Source organism: Hibiscus syriacus, unplaced genomic scaffold (assembly GCF_006381635.1).
Source record: "Hibiscus syriacus cultivar Baekdansim isolate YM2019G1 unplaced genomic scaffold, ASM638163v2 tig00111105_pilon, whole genome shotgun sequence".
NCBI classification, from domain to species: domain Eukaryota; kingdom Viridiplantae; phylum Streptophyta; class Magnoliopsida; order Malvales; family Malvaceae; genus Hibiscus; species Hibiscus syriacus.
The window spans coordinates 4,531,294-4,552,775 of record NW_024062987.1 but is presented as its reverse complement, the minus strand read 5'-3'; the positions used below and the strand labels follow the sequence as shown (position 1 = coordinate 4,552,775).

General features: G+C 33.7%; 1 pseudogene; it reads left to right on the top strand.

Annotated features, from left to right (window-relative positions):
• The first annotated feature begins 11,748 nt into the window (after positions 1-11,748).
• Positions 11,749-12,844, top strand: LOC120153747 (annotated as a pseudogene).
• Positions 12,845-21,482: the final 8,638 nt, after the last annotated feature.

Genomic DNA, 21,482 nt, shown 5'->3' with positions numbered 1-21,482 from the left:
TTGGTCAACCACTTAACTCTCTCTTCTCCTAGGGTCAACCACACAGTGATAGGAATTTGATCTGGACCGACATCATTGTCCCTCCCTATCTTTCTAAAAGCCATTTTGACTTCCTCAAACTCAATCCTACTTGTAGGACAGTCATTGGCCGTAGTATGATGGTCGGCTGACCCATCAACGATATTATCTCTACAGGGAGAGGCACCATTATTAAATAAGCCAAAGAAGTAACTACCCCAAACCCTCTTAATATCATGATCTTTAACTAAAAGAACACCATTGTTGTCCTTAATAAACCTAATGCTACCTAGATCATTTTTCCTATTTTCCCTGGATTTTGCAAGCCTGAAGATGTCGTTTTATCCTTCCTTGATGTCTAATCTCTTGTACATTTCCTCGTATGCTTTATCCTTTGCTTTAGCCACTGTTTTCTTGGCTTCCCGATTTGCGTCCTTGTATCTTTGTTTAGCTCTCGATCTTTCTTCGTCATCATTGCATTGTAGAAACTCCTTGAAGCAAGTTTGTTTTCTCTTCACCTTAGTTTGGACTTCTTCGTTCCACCACCACGATTCTTTATGTTCCTTGACCTTCCCTGTCGACAACCCAAGTGTGTTTTTGCCCACATCTCTAATGGAATTTGCCATATTTTTCCATAACATATCTACATTATTTAATTTTGTAGTTCCAAAACCTGTATTAGACAAAACCTTACTCCTAAAGTCATCAGCTGTCGCTCCATGTAATTGCTTCCAAAGGATCCTAGGTTTATCAAGTTTATCCCTCCTATGAGTGCTCCGCCCGCGGCGTACGTGGAATACCAAAACCAACAATCTGTATTGTGATGCACATGCCTCTTCAGGGAACACCTTACAGTCAATGCAAGACCATCGATCCCGATTTCGAACCAGAATGTAGTCGATTTGGGTACAATATCCCATGTGTTGTGATGTACATGCCTCTTCAGGGAACACCTTACAGTCAATGCAAGACCATCGATCCCGATTTCGAACCAGAATGTAGTCGATTTGGGTACAATATCCCCTGCTATGGAACATAATCAAGTTCACATCTCTCTTTTTAAAGGAGTTAGTGACCACCATATCATGTGCAGTAGCAAATTCAAGCAACGTACGCCCCTCTTCGTTCCTACTACCAAACCGAAACCCCCATGAACACCGTCGTACCCGTCGGTTGCACTACCTATATGTCCATTGAAGTCTCCCCCTATGAAAACTCTTTGGTCCTCTGGAATGCTCCTAAGTACATCATCTAACTGATTCCAGAAGCAACGTTTTTCCCCATCCCCTAGGCCAACGTGTGGGGCGTACACTGAAAGGACATTCACCACTTCCGCTTCTATAATAACCTTAATCATCATGATCCTATCCCGGTATCTACAAACTTCAACTACATTTTCCTTGAGCCTACAGGATACCAAGATACCCACCCCATTTCTAACGTTATCTACGCCTGAATACCACAACTTGTACCCATTACACTCTCTGGCGCGAGCCCCTTTCCACCTAGTCTCCTGAATACATGCAAAATCAATTTTCCTATTACTAAGTACGTCGGTTAGCTCCAGCAACATAGCATTTAATGTACCTACATTCAACGAACAAACTCTAAATCTAATCTCCTTGGCACCACTCTGTCGAGCCCTCCCCCTATACACCCTATGGGATCTAAAAGAAGGACATGACCTCAAGTAATCATCTATAGGCGAAGCTATGAGGAACTATGAAAACGCTAGAGAATTGAGGGTACTAAGAAGCCTAGTTAGTTACTTAATAGGATTTTAAGACAAATTAACACTATCTTACTTAACTTTAGACCAACAACAAGAAACCAATGATTGAATTTATATCTAACTTAATATATGTAAAAGTAAAATACAGAGGTCATTATTATCTTTGTATTCAATTTCGAACATGTCAAACAAATTTAACTAATTTAACACCCAAGATCTATAACTTTTAAAACACCAACAAAAAATTCCGAGGGCTTTAATATGGGAAGTGGTGAGATCGAATTTCGGAGTTGCAAAGGTGTAGCTAGAGATGTGGTATGGAGCCAGAGATCATGATATAAACCAGATATATATAACAACAGATAAACAAAAAGCAATAAACCACTCAAAATCCTGCAATAAATAGTTAAGAAAATTCCAAAATATTATCTACTATGATAACCCAGAACCTGCAAAATTCAAAAAATCAAGATATAATAGCCAAAAAAAATCGATAAACAAAATAAAACGAAAAACGTTGTATACAAAAGAGCAATTAGAAACAAGAAAAAATATACTCGACTGAAGAAGCTGCAAATTGAAAAGAACATAAACTCAAAATTATATAGTTAGAAGACTATAAATTTTCGATGTTATCAAAGGAGATCTGAAAAAACGAAAGTGGAATGGAGATCTGAAAAGCGAAAGTGGGATGAAGGATTTCCCAGGGAGTTAAAAACCCAAGCGTATTCGCTGTAAATCCAAACAATTTACAAAGAGATAGAAGGAAATGGGTTGACTGCTACTGCCTTTGTAAACTACTACTACGGTTTAGATCTGGAATTTCTTGGAAACAGATCTGAAGAAGTTTCGCCCAGTAAATTCAAATCAAATAAGTAGGTTTATGTCGACATACATATTAAATTAAATATATAACTGATTAACCGAATAAAAAGATTTTTAAAATATATGATAAAGTTGCCTATAACTCTATATTATTTTAAAATTTAATTTATATGTTTTTAAGATTAAGTCAATATACTGTGTTAGATTTAAAAAATCATAATTATTATAAAAACCATAAAAGAACGACATAATTATTTTGTTCCCCTACATTTATTTTTTATTAACTTGATCATTAAAAAATATAATGTAAATAATTGATTATTGTATTGTTGAAATGAGAAATTTATTTTTTTAGAGTTTTTTATAATTTCATTAAAAGTTTAGGAATCTTTTATAAATAAATTAAGTTTTTTTAAATTTTTATTAAAAATAATATTTTTATTATTAAAAAATTAAAAAATAAAACAAAATATATGACGGTAGGCACTAAAAAGTGTAATTGAGAAAACATTAGACATCAACTTTTAACAAAAAATTCTTTAAACACTTAATATTTTTTCGAGAAAAAATTTGAATATTTATTTTTATATTAAGATTGAATTTAATAGTGCGAGTATAGTAGGCAAAGGATAGGAAAGATGAAATCATGTAAGCAGAGGCTAATGTGAGGAATCGCAATCGGCAGTCATCTTGGTAAATAACCCACCAAACTGGCTAACAAATTTTGTTCCACCATCAATGCAGCTTTTTAGCCCATTTCTTACGTAATATATAATATTATCGTATATAATAGCGTTTTTAAGAAAAATGGAATTCATATATATTTTCAATTTTGAGTCTAAAATATATTTCTTAAAAAATTATGTATAATTTTATTATTGAAGATATACAACTGTTGGGAAAATAAATCGAGTACGAATAATTTCTCTATAACCATATTAGTGAGAATGCGAAATAAAAGCGGAAAATAATACCCGAAATTGATAACGGAGTTTAGCCAATTATGCATACGTCTCCGGATTGCTGCAGATCTTTTACTAAGAGAGAAAATTTACAGGTGTTTACAAAACACTCACTACTCACAAGAAAACTCTCTAGTATTGGGAGAAATAAATGATTTGGGATGATTTTGAAGCTAAAAGAGCTAGGGTACTTATAGTTGAAGCTTATGGATTAATCTTTGAAAATACTCTAAAGTTCAATGACTCAATTTTGTAATTGTCACTATTACAAAATAATAAAAAATTCAGCAGCCTCATTTTTTCAAGCAGTCGGCTGCTAATTTCAAGCAGCCCATGTGTTTTTTAATTTTCAACAATCTCCCACTTGAAGACCGATTTTAATCTGTCTTCACACCTTGATCAATGCAGCAGCATTTCTGGTATTTTATTCTAGCATATCAACTGAAGTTGAACACAACTTCAGTTTGTTCGTAGTCACCGTCTTTGTCGACATGTCTGCCGGATTTTGAGCTCCACTAATCTTTTCAAGTTTCAAAATCTCATCTTCCAGAAGAGACCAGATAAAATGATATCTCAATTGTATGTGCTTCGTCCTGGAATGAAAAGACGGATTCTTTGCTAGATGGATATCACTTTGATTGTTGCAATACAAGACATTATTTTCTTGTTTCTTGCCTAACTATTCCAAGAAACTTTGTAGCCAAACCATCTCCTTGTTGGCTTCCGTAACAACGACATATTCTTCTTTGGTTGTGGAGAGAGCAACTATCTTCTGTAGTTGAGAAACTCAACTCACTGCAATACCTCCTAGAGTATAGACATACCATGTAGTGCTCCTTCTGATGTCAATATTTCCAGCTAAGTCAGCATCTACATAGCCTGTCAGTATCGTATCTCCACCTTTGAAACAAAGTACTTTGTTTGTAGTACCTCGCAGATATCTGAGGATCCATTTGACAACTTCCTAGTGTACTTTGCCCGGATTATTCATGATCTGCTAACAGCTCCCACTGCTTGAGCAATATCTGGTCTGGTACAAACCATGGCATACATCAGACTTTCGATTGCTGAGGCATACGACACCTTCACCATGTGTGCACGTTCTTCTTCCGTCTTTGGTGACCGTTCTTTGGAGAGTCTAAAATGAACTCCTAAAGGTGTACTTACTGGTTTAGCATCTTACATGTTGAACCTGGAGAGTACTTTGTTGATGTACTCAACCTGTGATAACATTAAAGTCTCTAACTTTGTGTCTCTCTTAATCCTCATCCCAAGAATTTGCTTTGCAGCTCCCAGATCCTTCATAGCAAACTGCTTCGACAATTTTTGCTTCAAGTTTATAATATCTTGCATGTTTGATCATGCAACGAGCATGTCATCAACGTACAACAATAAAATAATGAAGTTGTTATCGAACCTCTTGATGTAGCAACAATGATCTGTTTGGCATCTGGTAAAATCACTACTACTCATGAAACTATCGAACTTCTTGTACCACTGTCTAGGAGCTTTTTTAAACCATACAAGCTCTTTTTCAACCTGCATACCAGGTTTTTCTTGCCTGCCTCTGTGAAGCCTTCTGCTGCCTCATATAGATTTCTTCCTCTAAATCACCATGAAGGAAAGTTGTCTTTACATCTAACTGCTCAAGATGTAAATTCTCTGCAGTTATTTTCAACACCAGTCTGATTGTAGACAGTTTTACGACTGGAGAGAAAATTTCATTGTAGTCAGTACCTTCTTTTTGCTGAAAGCCTTTGACAACCAATCTTGCTTTGTAGCGTTTGCTCTCATCGTGCTATTCTTTGATCCTGTAAATCCACTTTTTATGGAGCGCTTTCCTGCCTGGTAGTAATTCAGCTAATTTCCACGTCTGATTTGACATAAACGAGTCTATCTCATCTTTCATAGAAAACTCCCACTTTACTGAATCCTCCACCTGCATTGCTTCATCATAGCACTCTGGTTCACCATTGTCAGTCAGTAACAAGTAGTGCAAAGAAGGCGAATAACGCTAGGTTGGTTTAGGAATTCTGGAGGAGCGTCTTAGTTCCGGTGTGCCTGGTTCTTCTTGAACTTCTTCAGGACTGATTTGAACATCATTTCCAGAAATCTCCTCGAACTCTGCAAATTTCTTTGTTTCAGCTTCAGTATTGGAGCTACTTGATTCTATGGTTGACATTTCTTTGTACATCACATTCTCATTGAAAATGACATCTCTACTTCTGATGATCTTCCGATTTTCGTAGTCCCAAAATCGGTAACCGAACTCATCACCACCATAACCAACAAAGACACATTTGTTGGACTTGGCATCAAGTTTACTTCTTTCAGTAGAATTTATGTGTACATAAGAAATACAACCAATCACTCTTAAGTGTGAAAGGTTTATTTCTTTCTTGCTCCAAGCTTCCTCTGGTATTCCACCATCCAAGGGAACTGAGGGCCCACGGTTGATCAGGTAAGCTGCAGTGTTGATAGCTTCAGCCCATAGCAATTTGGGCAATCCGACATGTATCCTCATGCTTCTGGCACTTTTATTCAGAGTTATGTTCATGTGCTCTGCTACGCATTCTGCTGCGGTGTCATGGGAACTGTAGTCTCCATCTTGATCCCATTATTTGCGCAGAAATCTCTGAATCTACTGTTTCTGTACTTGACTCCATTGTCAGACCTCAACCGCTTGACTTTCAAACCAGTCTCATTTTCCACCATGGCCTTCCATTTTCTGAAGGTATCAGAGACTTCTGATTTCTTCTTCAGAAAATAAACTCACACCTTCTTTGTTGAATCATCGATGAATGTGACATAATATAGTGAGCCTGCAAGAGAGGGAACTAGATATGGTCCCCATACATCAGTATGAACCAACTCTAACTTTTCTGCCTTGGGTGTCTTGTCAATCTTTGCAAAACAGACTTTCTTTTATTTTCCAAAGATGGAATCCTCGCATAGTCCGACATCTACATTGTTTAGATCCGACAACTTCCCTTTTGACAAAAGTGTCTTCATCCCTTTCTTGCTCATATGGCCAAGCCTTTGGTGCCATAGGTTTGATTTTCCATCAGCATCTGCGGCTGCAATGATATTCTCTAAATTTGAGGTTATATAGAGAGTACCAGTCTTCTTTCCACGAGCAATGACGAGTGCTTGTTTGGTAATCTTCCATTCACAGCCTGAAAAGGTTGTGTTATATCCTTATCAATCAAGTTGTCCTACAGAATTCAAATTTCTTTTGAGGCCTGGAATATGTCTCACTCCTTTCAGCGTCCAGGTGGTCTGGTTTGGCAACTTTAATCGGATGTCTCCTTTTCCGACGATCTTCAAAGTTTCATCATTAGCTAGATGAACCTTCCCAAAATCACCACTGACATAGTTCTCCATGATTTCTTGGCATGGGGTGAAGTAGAAAGATGCCCCTGAATCCAAGATCCATGATTCAATCGGACTGTTAACGTTTAGAATCATGGCATCACCTGTCTCCTCTGTCATATTGGCAGATTCCTATACGCCGGTATCTTTCTTCAGTGCTCGACAATCTCTTTTAAAGTGACATTTCTTGCCACAATTATAACAGGTAAAATCTTTCTTTCCCGTTCTTGATTTTCCCCTTATGGATTTGGATCTGCCACGATTTGAGTTTCTTTCTAAAGTTCTCCATCTAGACTCCGTGTGTAAGGCTGAGGAAGCTGATGCTTCACCCGATTCTCTTCGTCGAATTTCTTCGCTTAATACCAGATCCCGAACATCGTCGAATTTCAATTTACTGTTTCCTGACAAGCTGCTAACTACTGTAACAGTAGCATTCCAACTGTCTGGTAGAGATGATAAGAGAATTAAAGCTCGAACTTCATCATCGAATTCAATTTCCACGGAACTCAACTGTGTTGTAATTATGTTGAGTTCATTTAGGTGTTGAGTCACTGATGCCCCTTCCTCCATCCATAAATTGAATAATCGCCTCATCAAATGAACTTTGTTTGAGCCGATGGATTCTTATACATACTGGAGAGAGCCGCCATAAGACCCGCCGTGGTCTTTTCCTTTGTAATGTTAAAAGCAACATTTCGGGACAACGTCAGTCAGATAAATCCGAGGGCTTGTCTGTCGAGAAGAGCCCAGTCTTCATTCTTCATGCCCTCTGGTTGCTTTCCTGAGAGAGGTTGATATAGATTTTTCTGGTACAAAAAATTTTCAATCTGCATCTTCCAAAAGATAAAGTCCGCACCATCGAACTTTTCAATTTTCACCTTCCCTTCATCTGCAGCCATCACTCCCATTGGATCGTTTCTGACAATTCTTGCGAATCACCGTGTATTAGAACACATCCGTCGACAAATTCGTATCACCGACAAATTTTTATTATTTACGAAATTCACTATTCTCGTGGATAGTAATAAATAGTAACCTTACAAAAAAATTGACAAAATTCACAACCAAAAGCTCTAATTACCAGTTGTTGGGAAAATAAACCGAGTACGAGTAATTTCCCTATAACCAGATTAGTGAGAATGCGAAATAAAAGCGGAAAATAATACCCGAAATTGATAACGGAGTTCAGCCAATTATGCATATGTCTCTGGACTGCTGCAGATCTTTTACTAAGAGAGAAAATTTACAGGTGTTTACAAAACACTCACTACTCACAAGAAAGCTCTCTAGTATTGGGAGAAATAAATGATTTGGGATGATTTTGAAGCTAAATGAGCTAGGGTATTTATAGTTGAAGTTTAGGGACTAATCTTTGAAAATACCCTAAAGTTCAATGACTCAATTTTATAATTATCTCTATTACAAAATAATAATAAAAATTTGCTGCCCCATTTTTTTCAAGCAGCCCATGCGCTTTTTAATTTTCAATACACACTAGTCTTAGGGATGGCAATTTAACTTGAATTCAACATGTTTCGATCATACCAAATCTGATAGGATTAGAATTTTTATAAAAAAAATTGATTCTGGGTCAAGTTAGGGTGAAGGGTGAAAAACTTCGACCAGATGATAATAATGTAATTTTCTTAAAAAACTATTATTTTAATTAAATTTTTATTATATATCATATTAGATTTATACTCTAAAAATTATAGTCAAGTGGAGAATATATATTTTCGGATCGAGTCCGATCAAATGTAGGATATAAAACTTTTGGGTTGAGTCGGATTCGGATGGATGATACGATTAGGAGGTGATGGAGAATTAGGATGATTTATACTCTAAAAATTATCTGGTTTCCCACTCCTTTAATATTAATGAAAAATATATAAAGTTTTAATAGAAGTCAACTAACAAAATCAGCCATGGTTAATGAGTAATAAAGGTTTTAGGGACATTCGCTAAAGGAAAGCAATAAAATCTGGTTGATATGTCTTTCACCTGACTGCATTTATGATCTTATTTTGCCCGAATACTTCCCTCTTATCTCTCTAATGAACTTTGGGGGAGAATGACATAATTTGCTTCATTCCTGTGTCCCAACTTGTTACATTCATAAACCCTCACCTGAAACGTCGTTTCATTTCTTACGTATGTAGTATATATTAAACTTTTAATTCAATTGATATTACGAGTTAATTTAATTTTTTATAAGAGTTAATTTTATGTTTATTTAGTTACAAAATGATTTAAATTATTTTATTTTAAAATATAATAAAGAAACTATAAAAATTAAGGTATGATTCATTAATCGTGTAAATTAAAAAGTTGTATATTGATATAAGATCATTTGACGAGTGTAAGTTGATGACTAAAATTATTCAAATGGATTGAATCTTTAATACATGTACTACTATTGTAATCACTTCAATTTAATAAAAATAATCAAATATTTTTAACAAAATTTATTTATTTCATACATTTAATCTCAACAATCAATTTATACTCATCAATCCTTATTTGCATTGACAACATGAAAATATTTTTTTATTTTTTTACTTTTGTAAATAAAATAATCAAAATGAGCAAAAAAAACTAATAAATTTATATGTTCATTATTAATATTATTATATAATTATTTATTGATTTGTTTTTCAATTTTTTATATTTATATTCACGAATTATAAAATTTAATATATTATTTATTTATAGCAAAAAAAAGTACATGTACAATTAGGTCGTCATCTTACACTGTTTCAACTTTCAAATACAGCATTTAATTCACATCACTCGCTTGTCGTTTTTAGGCGCCGCTTCGTTTCTGTGTATTCGATTTCAGTCCATATTTTCGGGGTTTCGCCTTCAGTAGACAGGACGCAGCGTTTTTCTGTTGTTGTTTTTAGGTTAGTCCATTCATGATCTTAATGGATCAATATTGAGCTGGATTGAGGTCTAAAGTCTGAGTCACTCAATTTCACTCTTGGGTCATTTATACATTTCTTGTCACAAGTTATACACATTGGCTTAGACGGGATGGCATGGATCGGAACGACGGGTTCTGATCAGGTTAGATTTTTCTTAAAATTTTGGGTTCAAATCAAATTTTTTAGTGGTTATGTTCGGATCAGGTTTGATTCAGATTTAAGATGAAAAATACCATACTCGATCTGACCCAAAAAATTATAATTTACCTTATATATTTACGGATAATTACAATAATATCATTTTATATATTATTTTTCAGTTAAATCTCTATTTTTATTTAATAAAAGTAACATTTTTAGTAAATATATTATCTGAAAAAAGGTTAAATTCAAGTCAGATGGAAAGTGTATAAATTCAACTTGACCCGACCCAACCCATATCATCCCTAGGTTTAGTCATAAATTCTCATATTTTGTTTGGGGTTTTAAAAAAAGTTTTCATGTAAAATCTTAGTATTTATTTTATTATTATATTTATTGCTATTTTTCTAAAAAATGATATTAAAATATTCAATTGTTTGCTTTGATTACGATAATGTCATTATTGAATTATGAAACTTTGTTGTTGGATCGTAACTATAGTTAAAGTTTTAAATGAATTTTCATTATTCTGAGTGTGTTTCGTGAAAAATTAACTTTAAGAGAAATATTATCGTGAAATATGACCAATGAAGAGCAGTGTTTTGCTATCAATGAAGACTAAAAAGTGTAGTACAAATTTTTTTTCAAAACTTTAGTGTCGAAAATCAATACACCCTAAAAATTTAATGCTCAAAATAATGATATGAGCGTCAATAGTCGTCGTTAAAATGATATCATTTTAGTGTGAGAGGTCATGTCAGCAATCAATAAACATGTCACATCTTGTTATTGACTTAATTACGGAGTGACATAATTAAATATAAAACTAAAATTTAATGTTATAATTAATAAAATTGAAAGTTTAATAATGTAATCTAGTATACTTATAAAGTTAATTTGTACTTGGAATAATTTAACCTAAAATTTATAATATGGATAAGCTCTAAACCTTTGAGTTATGATTCCGTGTTTGAATTTTTTCAATTAGAAGCTGCTGCCACGTAATCTCTTACGTTGGAACACTTTTCTCTTTATCCGTATTTTAATTTTGGGATAACCTCCATACCGTGGCGTTGATGACGCGGATGCTTCACTAAAACGAGGTCATTTCGACACAACTGTTTTATAATACTCAATAAACATAAAATGATGTCGATTTGCTTGAAAGAAATTTTTGAAATACTGTGGTTAAGAGGATTTGAACCCAAGATCCATTGAAATTGTTCTTAATGTTTAATCGCTAGGCTACCTTAAGGGTGTGTTTGGTTCACGGGATGTAAGATTACCGACGGAAATAAGATTACTAGGAATGTTGTATTTTGTGTTTGGCTTATTTAGTAAGAATGCAAGATTACAGTATTTCGTTAAAGGAATAAAAGGTTATTGGAATGTATATTTTATCAAATTATCCTTATTATATATTTATTTTTTTAACAAGTTGAATTCTATTATAATATTAGTATAATTAATTTATATATTTTCTTTTAAAAAATTTAAATTCATAAAATTTATATGATTTTTTTACAAAATTGAAAAGATAAATAGGTTTAATGAAAGGGTAAAATTTTATTGTAACCCTTGAAATTTATATAAAATTATAATTATGGACTTTTTTGTAAATCTAAAATAGTTTAAGGATAAATTTGTAATTTAACATTCGTAGAATTTTTTTTATTCAACGACAGAAGAAGGATATTTTAAAAAAAATGTAAGGGCATTTTAATCTAAAGCGCCAGGAATGTAACAATGCATAAAAGAAGGAGGTAATCACATTATGGGTAATATACCCATAAAATACCACTATTGGGAATAATTAATTATCGGGGGTTGGGAATGTTTGTCAACCAAACGGGAGAATGACATTTAATTGCCTCGGTAATATGAGATACCCTGAACCAAACGCACCCTCAGTATTTTACTTTTTTTTCTAACAAGTTTTTAAAAAAATTTGTTCCTAGAATAAATGTTTGTTCCAAACAAGATAACTCATCATCGTCGTTCATAACTGAACATGAAATCATGGTTTCTTGATTATTAAACGTTGAAAATGAACTCAAGTGTTGCTTCTTTACGATCAAGTCAAATCGAAACTCCATCTGGACTTCAACAAGAATCAATTAGTGGAGAAGCTTCTTAGAATGAAGAAGTAATATAGGACCGTGATGAGTAAGATCAGTTCAGGTAAAAAAATTCCTTCAAAACCCCTCATGATCAAGCTACTTTTGAAATTTTCAGTAGGATCTGAACTAATATTGTTGGCAAAGTAGAAGGTAATGTTTTAGATAATGATAAAAATAACAATAATAAAACTAGTTTAATAGACGAAAGTCAGGAGAAAATTTTTCTTTACACTGAAATCAACTGCCATTAAGAAAAAGGCTAGAAATAAAAGAGTGAAAATGAATGAGAAAGGAGTTTTGAACGATGGAACTCTGATTAACAATAGTAACTATAATGTTAGGATTAATAATGATAATGGTAATATAGAAGGATTTAATGGTGGTGGTGGTGGTGGTGGAGGTCGTGGTGGTGGAGGAGGAGGAGGAGGAGAAGTTAATGTGGCGGTTGGGGTGGGGTTTAAAGAGGAGACTGTGAGGAGTTGTTTAACAACAATGTTTAAGGAGTTGTTTAACAACAATGTTTAAGGAGTTGTTAGGTAGTGTAATGGGAGCTTGGGAGGAGGGGGATATGAAGGAAGAGAGATTAGTGAGTTGGCTATAAATGCAATGCCGTTGAGTTTTTAGGGAAGTTTGAATTTCGGTGGTCGTGGGGGTAATGCAGAACCGACGGACGAGAGGTGGAGAAAGCTTCAGATTTTGGAGTTAATAGTTTATTTGAAACTGTTAGAGTTGGTGTAGGACCAGATTTAAGATAACCCAACGGTTAAGCATTTAGAACTATTTTCATGGGTCTCAGGTTCAAATCCCCCCAACCATAATATTTCAATAATTTTTTTCAAGCAAAACGACGTCGTTTTGTGTTTATTGAGCATAAAAAAGTTGTGTCAAAACAACGTCATTTTGGTGAGACATCCACATCAGCAACGTCACGGTACGGAGCTACCATGTCATTGTATCGTTAAATTTAATTACACTTAAAAGCAAATATTAGTGTTAAAATTGACAAAATTAAAATGTTGGTTGTATAAACGAGTTAACACTTAAAGATTAATGATATTTGAAATAGTTAACCCTTTAATCTTTACAAGTGACATAAGGAAAATGAATCATATTTAACGATTATCAATTAGTAAAAGTTATTGACTATGCACCGAAAGGTGTATAAATTTAATGCACTGAAAGATGCAATGGATTTGTCAAAAAATCAGCCTGATATTGTTGAATTTTGTAAATGGTAAAAATGCTAATTTAGTCATTGTATTTTATGGTATTTATAAGATTAGTCCTTAAACTTCAACTATAAATACCCTAGCTCATTTAGCTTCAAAACCATCTCAAAGCATTCTAGCTTTCTTCCAATACTAGAGAATTTAAAGAGTTTCTTGAGTGTTGTTTACTCATTTTTATCAAGAGAGAATTATCATTGTTTTCTCCTTGGTAGATCGAGAGAAGTTGTAATTCCTATTTTCTCATAGTGAAATTATTCTACCGTTGTCCGTGGTTTTTTCACCCTATATTATTTAGAGGTTTTTCACGTAAATTTTGTGTCTCTTTTATCTTCATTTTTATTTTCTCAAATTATCAGTTGCGATTTTGCTCTATCTGATAGACGTCTTCCGCAATAATTGGTATCAGAGCCAGATTTGAGTGTGTAATATCTGCTTATTGTCTTTGTGGTTGTCACCAAAAGGTGAATCATCCAACCTAAGAAAGTAAAAAGGTATTACCCATTCTTTGAAGGTTCCAGAGAACTATTCACGATTGTGAAATAGTGATAGCTATCCGTAATAGAAGTTATGGCAATGAAATTTGATATTGAAAAGTTCAATGGGAGAAATTTCTCATCATGGAAATTGAAGATGAAGGTCATCCCGAGGAAAGACGGTTTACATATGACAACAAATGGATCGAAATGGACGGGAATGATATGACAAACTTTCATCTAACATTAGCTGATGAAGTATTGTCAAGCATCGAGGAGAAAAAGATAGCTAAGGAGATATGTGATCATCTCGCCAAACTGTATGAGGCCACATCGTTGCACAATAAAATTTTCCTTAAGAGAAAATTTTACACACTCCGTATGCCAGAATCTACTTTAGTGACGGAGCACTTAAACACACTGAACACGTTATTTTCTCAGCTTACATCCCTAAGATGTACAATAGGAGAACAAGAACGTGCTGAACTTCTACTTCAAAGTTTACCTGATTCTTATGATCAACTCATCATCAACTTGACAAACAGTATTGTCACCAGTCTAGTCTTCGATGACGTTGCAACTGCTGTTCTACAAGAAGAAAATCGACGCAAGAACAAGGAAGACAGACAAGTAAATCTGTAACAAGCAGAAGCGTTGATAACGATGAGAGGAAGATTAACAAAATGTGACCAAAGCAGCAGTCACAAACATGGTAGATCAAAGTCGAGAAGCAAGAAGAATTTAAAATACTACAACTGTGGAAAGAATGGTCACTTGAAGAAGAATATGTGCATAGTTACAATGATCATTATGAAAATATATGGCTCATTGATTCAGGAGCAACATATCACATGACCTCGAGAAGAGAATGGTTTCATCATTATGAACCTGTCTCAGGAGGATCTGTGTATAGTTATAATGATAATGCCTTAGAGATCGTTGGCGTGGGAACCATCAAATTAAAGATGTATGATGGAACAATTAAAGTTGTTCGATATGTGCGGCACATGAAAGGCCTGAAGAAAAATTTATTATCCTACGGATTATTGGATAATAATGCAAGCAAGATTGAAACACGGAAAGGAATCATGAAGGTGTTCCGTGGAGCGCTTGTGGTGCTGAAAGATGAAAAGATAGCAGCAAACTTGTACATGTTGAAGGGAGAGACTTTGCTAGAAGCAGAAGCCTCTGTTGCCTCATGTAGTTCATATTTTACAATGATATGGCATCAGAAACTTGGACACATGTCAGAACAAGAAATGAAAGTCCTTGTGGAGAAAAAGTTACTTCCAGGCTTAATAAATGTATCACTTACTTTGTGTGAGCATTGCATAACATGTAAGCAGCACTAGTTGAAATTCAATACGTCAAATTTTAGAGGCAAAAGTGATCTAGAATTGGTTCATTCTGACGTATGGCAAGCACCAGTTACATCCCTAGGCGGTGCAAAATACTTTGTGTTGGGATTTTTCGGAAGCTCGATTTGACAACTAGAACGGTTTGCAAAGAGGGGTCAGAACGGTTTTTGAGTTTAGAGAGTAAGGAGATTGAAAGATAGAAAATTACAGAGCGATTTAGAGTGGTTCAACTTTCTAAACCAAAGTCTACGTCCACTATCTTAGCTCTTCACCAAGGATTCTCCAACAAATTCACTAATTTGTTCTTTCTTTTGAGGACAAAGAGATAACCTTACAACTCCCTAGTTTTTCCGGGCTAAACTAGAACCTTTCCCTAGATTTTACACAGGATAAGCTAGAACCTTTCCCCTTTACAAAATGATAAAATAAGTAAACAAGAAATCCTCTCTAAGGTAGGTGTTTACAAGATTGAGCTCACAAGAATAAAATATTTACAAGAGAAAGATGAAATAAGAATGAAAAATTTTTCTCTTGTGTTTGATTACTTGGATAGTTGTTCTCTTACTTCTTCAAGTGTCCTTAGCTTGTATTTATAGCTTGGAATGTGTTTGATGTTGTATATAGCCGTTGGGGATGTTTTGGAGCCGTTTGAGGATGATTTTTCTACTAAAAAAGGCTGCCCATAACATGATGCATCGGTGCACTATCAAGGTGCATCGATACCCCTTCATTAAATTCAAATAAATTAGCCGTTGCAGCCTTGATGCATGGATGCATGGCAGGATGCATCGATGCACTAACTGCATTCGATGTTTGAGTGCATGGATGCATTGCATGATGCATCGCTACATTAGTGCAGGTGCATGGATGCATTGTAGTGATGCTTGGATGCACTGCATGGATGCATGGATGCACTTTGACACCCTTTAGCATTTTGGCTCAAATCCGATTTTAATGGACTTTGAATTATTTTTGAAACCTTTTAAAACTTTGAATAAATTCAATTAAGTCCAAAAATATTTTGTAAATTCAATTCAAGTCCAAAAACATTTTACCTTAAATTGTTATATCAAAACATAGTTCAACAATCTCCCCCTTTTTGATATAACAAAACATTTAAAAAATTATTTTTGGCAAAACTCCCCCTTAATAAATTGTTTAATGAAAAAGATATCAATTGTTAACAATTGTTGGAAAATATATGAAAATGTTAAGCTCTCCCTTTTTCATTTAGAAATTGAATTTTTCAAACCAAACTTCTCCCCCTTTTTGTTATATCAAAAATAATTCGATCTTTGAAGTTCAAAATAACTTTGGAGAGTAAGTGGTAATTTGACATTTAAAAATCATTTGAAAAATCAAAGCTCCCCCCCCCCCAATAAATGCATTCCAAACAAAATTAAGCTTTTAGGATCATGACACTTAAACAAAATTGAATTTCAACAAAGAATATCAAACATGTTAGTAGCACATGAAATTCAATATATACAAGACTAAAATACTTTATGCAATACCAATTGTTGAAATTTGATATCAATACCATTTGTTAAAATTAAGTGCACATGCATAAAGTTTTCCAAAAATGTTATGCATTTTGAAATTTTTGATATCAATTGTTAGAGAGATATCATTTTCATTTAAACCACATGCATAAACATTCAAATTTAGGTCAAAAATTTAAAATTTGTAAAATCAAAGTTTTTTTAAGAAAATTGATATCAATTATTAAAGAGATATCATTTGCATTAAAACCAATTTTGACCAAAATTTTATTATGATGAACTAAAAATTTTGAAAAATTATTAAAACTTTAAAATTGTTCATCATACCAATTGTTTTCAACATACATGAGATTAAAAAAAAACATAATCATTTAATATCACAACTCATGCATGCTTAAAATCAAATGAGCAACCAAATAACCAAAATTAAATCATTAAGCTTAGAGGTTATCCATTCCTTTTTCATGTGTGGCTAGAGCATCTTGAATATCATCACTTTTATCACCATTGCTCACACACACTTACAAGAGACATTTATTTCAATTTTGGTATCCAAATTGCTTTGGATCCTTCAACGTTAGTTTCAATGCCTCTTGTTCCTTTCGGAATCCATACTTATCTAATTTTAAAACATTTTCTTTTCTTCAAAGGACAAGTATGTTCCTTGTGACCATGATAATGACAATGTGAGCATATTGTCATTATTGAACTAAATGAATTATTTAAAACGATTTCTTTTTCTTTTGTTAAGCATTCAAGCTTAACTTTTAAATCAAAATTTTCTTTTTCAAAACTTTCAATTTTTATTTTTGAAAGCTCTAAATCCTTTTTCAAAATTTCATTTTGGCTTTCAAAATCTATTTTTGTTTTCAAAAGAAAATCGTTTTTGATTTTAAATTTTGAAATCATTTCTTATATTTGGAGTTCATGGTCTCAAACTCTGAATATAACCTATTAAAATCATCTTGTAACTCATCAAACGTATATGAATTAAATTCATTTGAGTTAAAAGATACATCGGGCTCTTCACGAGCCATTAGAGACACCACCTTTGTTGGTTCTTCTTTCTTGTTTCCATGGATTTCCTCGACCTTATTCCAAAGCTCCTTGGCACTTGAACATGAAGAAACCCCTTCATAGATTTCATGACCAAATGCACAAAACAGCATGTGCATGGCCTTGGCATTAAGTTGAGCTTTCTTCCGTTCTTTGTCACTCATCTTCTTCTCCTTCTTCTTTGGAGAAGAGTAGCCGTTCTCGATTATCTCCCATGCATCAAGATCATTGGATTGGATGAATACCTTTATTAATTTCTTCCAATAACGATAGTTGACTCCATTGAAGTATGGAGGCTTGTCCATTGGTAGGGAGTCTTCCATATGAAACGAGCCGGAGGTGGAAGCCATCTTCTCGGTTTTGTCGGGAATTGATAGAGCTTCTTCGAGGATCGTCTCAAGGTGGTTAAACCTTCTTAATGAGTTAGGCTCTGATGCCAATTGTTGGGATTTTCGGAAGCTCGATTCGACAATCGGAACGGTTTGCAAAGAGGGTCAGAACGGTTTTTGAGTTTAGGGAGTAAGGAGATTGAAAGATAGAAAATTGCACAGCGATTTAGAGTGGTTTGACTTTCTAAACCAAAGTCTACGTCCACTACCTTAGCTCCTCACCAAGGATTTTCCAACAAATTCACTAATTTGTTCTTTCTTTTGAGAACAAAGAGATAACCTTACAACTTCCTAGTTTTTCCGGGCTAAACTAGAACCTTTCCCTAGCTTTTACACGGGATAAGCTAGAACCTTTCCCCTTTACAAAAGAATAAAATAAGTAAACAAGAAATCCTCTCTAAGGTAGGTGTTTACAAGATTGAGCTCACAAGAACAAAATATTTACAAGAGAAAGATGAAATAAGAATGAAAAACTCTTCTCTTATGTTTGATTGCTTGGATAGTTGTTCTCTTACTTCCTCAAGTGTCCTTAGCTTGTATTTATAGCTTGTAATGTGTTTGATGTTGTATATAGCCGTTGGGGATGTTTTGGAGCCATTTGGGGATGATTTTTCTACTAAAAAAGGCTGCCCATAACATGATGCATCGATGCACTATCAAGGTGCATAGATACCCCTTCATTAAATTCAAATAAACTAGCCATTGCAGCCTTGATGCATGGATCCATGGCAGGATGCATCGATGCATGTATGGATGCATGGCAGGATGCATCGATGCACTAAGTGCATTCAATGTTTGAGTGCATGGATGCATTGCATGATGCTTCGCTGCATTAGTGCAGGTGCATGGATGCACTACAGGGATGCATGGATGCTCTTTGACACCTTTTAGCATTTTGACTCAAATCTGATTTTAATGGACTTTGAATTATTTTTGAAACCTTTTAAAACTTTGAATAAATTCAATTAAGTCCAAAAATATTTTATAAATTCAATTCAAGTCCAAAAACATTTTGCCTTAAATTGTTGTATCAAAACATAGTTCAACACTTTGTCTCATTTATTGATGACTACTCCAGGAGATGTTGGGTGTATCCTATTAAGAAGAAGCAATTTGGTTGAAGATGCTATTGGAGGAGCTTGGGCACAATCAAGAGTATGTCTCTCTGTTTTGTGACAGTCAAAGCGTCTTGCATCTAGCAAGGAATCCAGCATTTCATTAAAGGATAAAGCACATACGAGTTCAGTACCATTTTATTCGTGAAAAGGTAGAAGAAGGGATAATAGATATGCAGAATATACATACCAAAGACAACATAGCAGATTTCATGACGAAGGCAGTAAATGTTGATATATTTACTCGGTGTCGATCCTTTTGTGGCCTATCAGAAATGTAAGCAACATGAAGGTACAAGGTAGAAAGAATGGTGTGAAGATATGATTGTTCTAATCAAATCTTCAAGTGGAAGATTATTGACTATTCACCGAAAGGTGCAATGGATTTTTCAAAAAATCAGCCTGATATTGTTGAATTTTGTAAATGGTAAAAATACTAATTTAGTCATTATACTTTAGGGTATTTATAAGATTAGTCCTTAAGCTTCAACTATAAATACCCTAGCTCATTTAGCTTCAAAAACCATCTCAAATCATTCTAGATTTCTTTCAATACTGAGTATTTAGAGAGTTTCTTGAGAGTTGTTTGCTCTTTTTTATCAAGAGAGAATTATCATTGTTTTCTCCTTGGTAGATCGAGAGAAGTTGTAATTCTTATTTTCTCATAGTGAAATTCTTCTACTGTTGCCCGTGGTTTTTTACCCTATATTATTTAAGGTTTCCACGTAAATTTTATGTCTCTTTTATCTTCATTTTTATTTTCTCAAATTATCAGTTACGATTTTACTCTATCTGATAATCGTCTTCGGCAATAAAAGTTAATATGAAATCTTCTTTTTACCCTATCCACGTAATCTCTTTTAACAATTTATATTATATATTTGAAAATTTCAATTTCCACTAAGATGGTTTTAATTAAACCCGGAGACAGATCAAGATGATTCGAGGTAGAGCTCATAGGTTCAATGTGGGCGGTCAGCTGATGATCTAGAAAGTAAGAAGCTCAAGTTGACCATGAGCCCACCAAGGCGGATTTCGTAGGCATTTTACTTTGACCCACTACTTTCTAATCACTACGCCCCTTCTAGAAAGCATGCCAATTTTATCAAATCGGTATGTGTATACTTAAAATTGAATGTACAACAAATCAACCCAATGTAAATATTTAAGCAATGATGAAATTTAATTTAAAAAATAAAAAATGATTTTTATTATTATAATGATAAAATTAAATTATGACGCTGCACATATGTGCTGCCTTCAGCCCTTTCACCTCGTCAGAAGGTCCAAAATTAAATTTTAAAATTCAAATACTTGTGTTAAATGCACCGAACAAGGCGAAAAAAGTTCCAACTTCTACCATGCAAGAGTTATATGCGAAGTTGGAACTAGAAGGCCGAAAATTGTTAATGGTTGGTGATATTATACTACCCTTTATAACTTGAGTCATTTATTACAAAAGATATTGTCCACAAAACTTAAACTCCACGAAAAGCTGCTAAATTTATTTAGTTTTTTATTTTATTTTTTAATTTGCAAGGTGTCTTTGACTGTTAGACAATCCAGTCACGACCACCATCACAATACCTACTTTATAAGTGTACTATAATGTCTAGAGAATCTCAAGGACAAAATTTGCATGTGATGATCACATGATCCTAAACGGTCGGTTCCACCATTCCCTCCTCATTTCTATCTGCTTATATCAAGATTTTTTTTCAGAGAATCTTCATAAACCTTAATTTTATCATTTTATTCATTTTTAACTTTTATATTTTTGCACTAACTAACTTAACTCAATGGTTAAAGAAATCGTTATTGTTCCTAAAAGTCATGAGTTCGAGCACCAGCAGATGCAACAAGGTGATTAAACGTTCATTGTCAAATTATTGAGTGTATTTAAAACATGTATTACTTTGTAATCACCTTAGTTTAATAAAAAAGTCTTACATTTCTTTATTTTATTTTAAATGTTTATCTTTATAAACTAAATTAAAATGTAACTGAACAATAACGAAATTAAAGTAAATAAGAATTGGGTCCTTTAATAAAAATACTTTAAATCTTAATACAAACAAAAAAGATATACTTTAAAAATCAAATCAAACATTTAACATAAAAGTATTATTAATTTAAATATTTTATTGTATAGTACTTTTGTTTGCACTATAATGAATGTGGGCGCTCCGACCTTCAATTTGTTTATTTAATAATATTTTGAATCTCTAACAGTTTAGTTATTATTAGATTAAATTTTAATTATCTT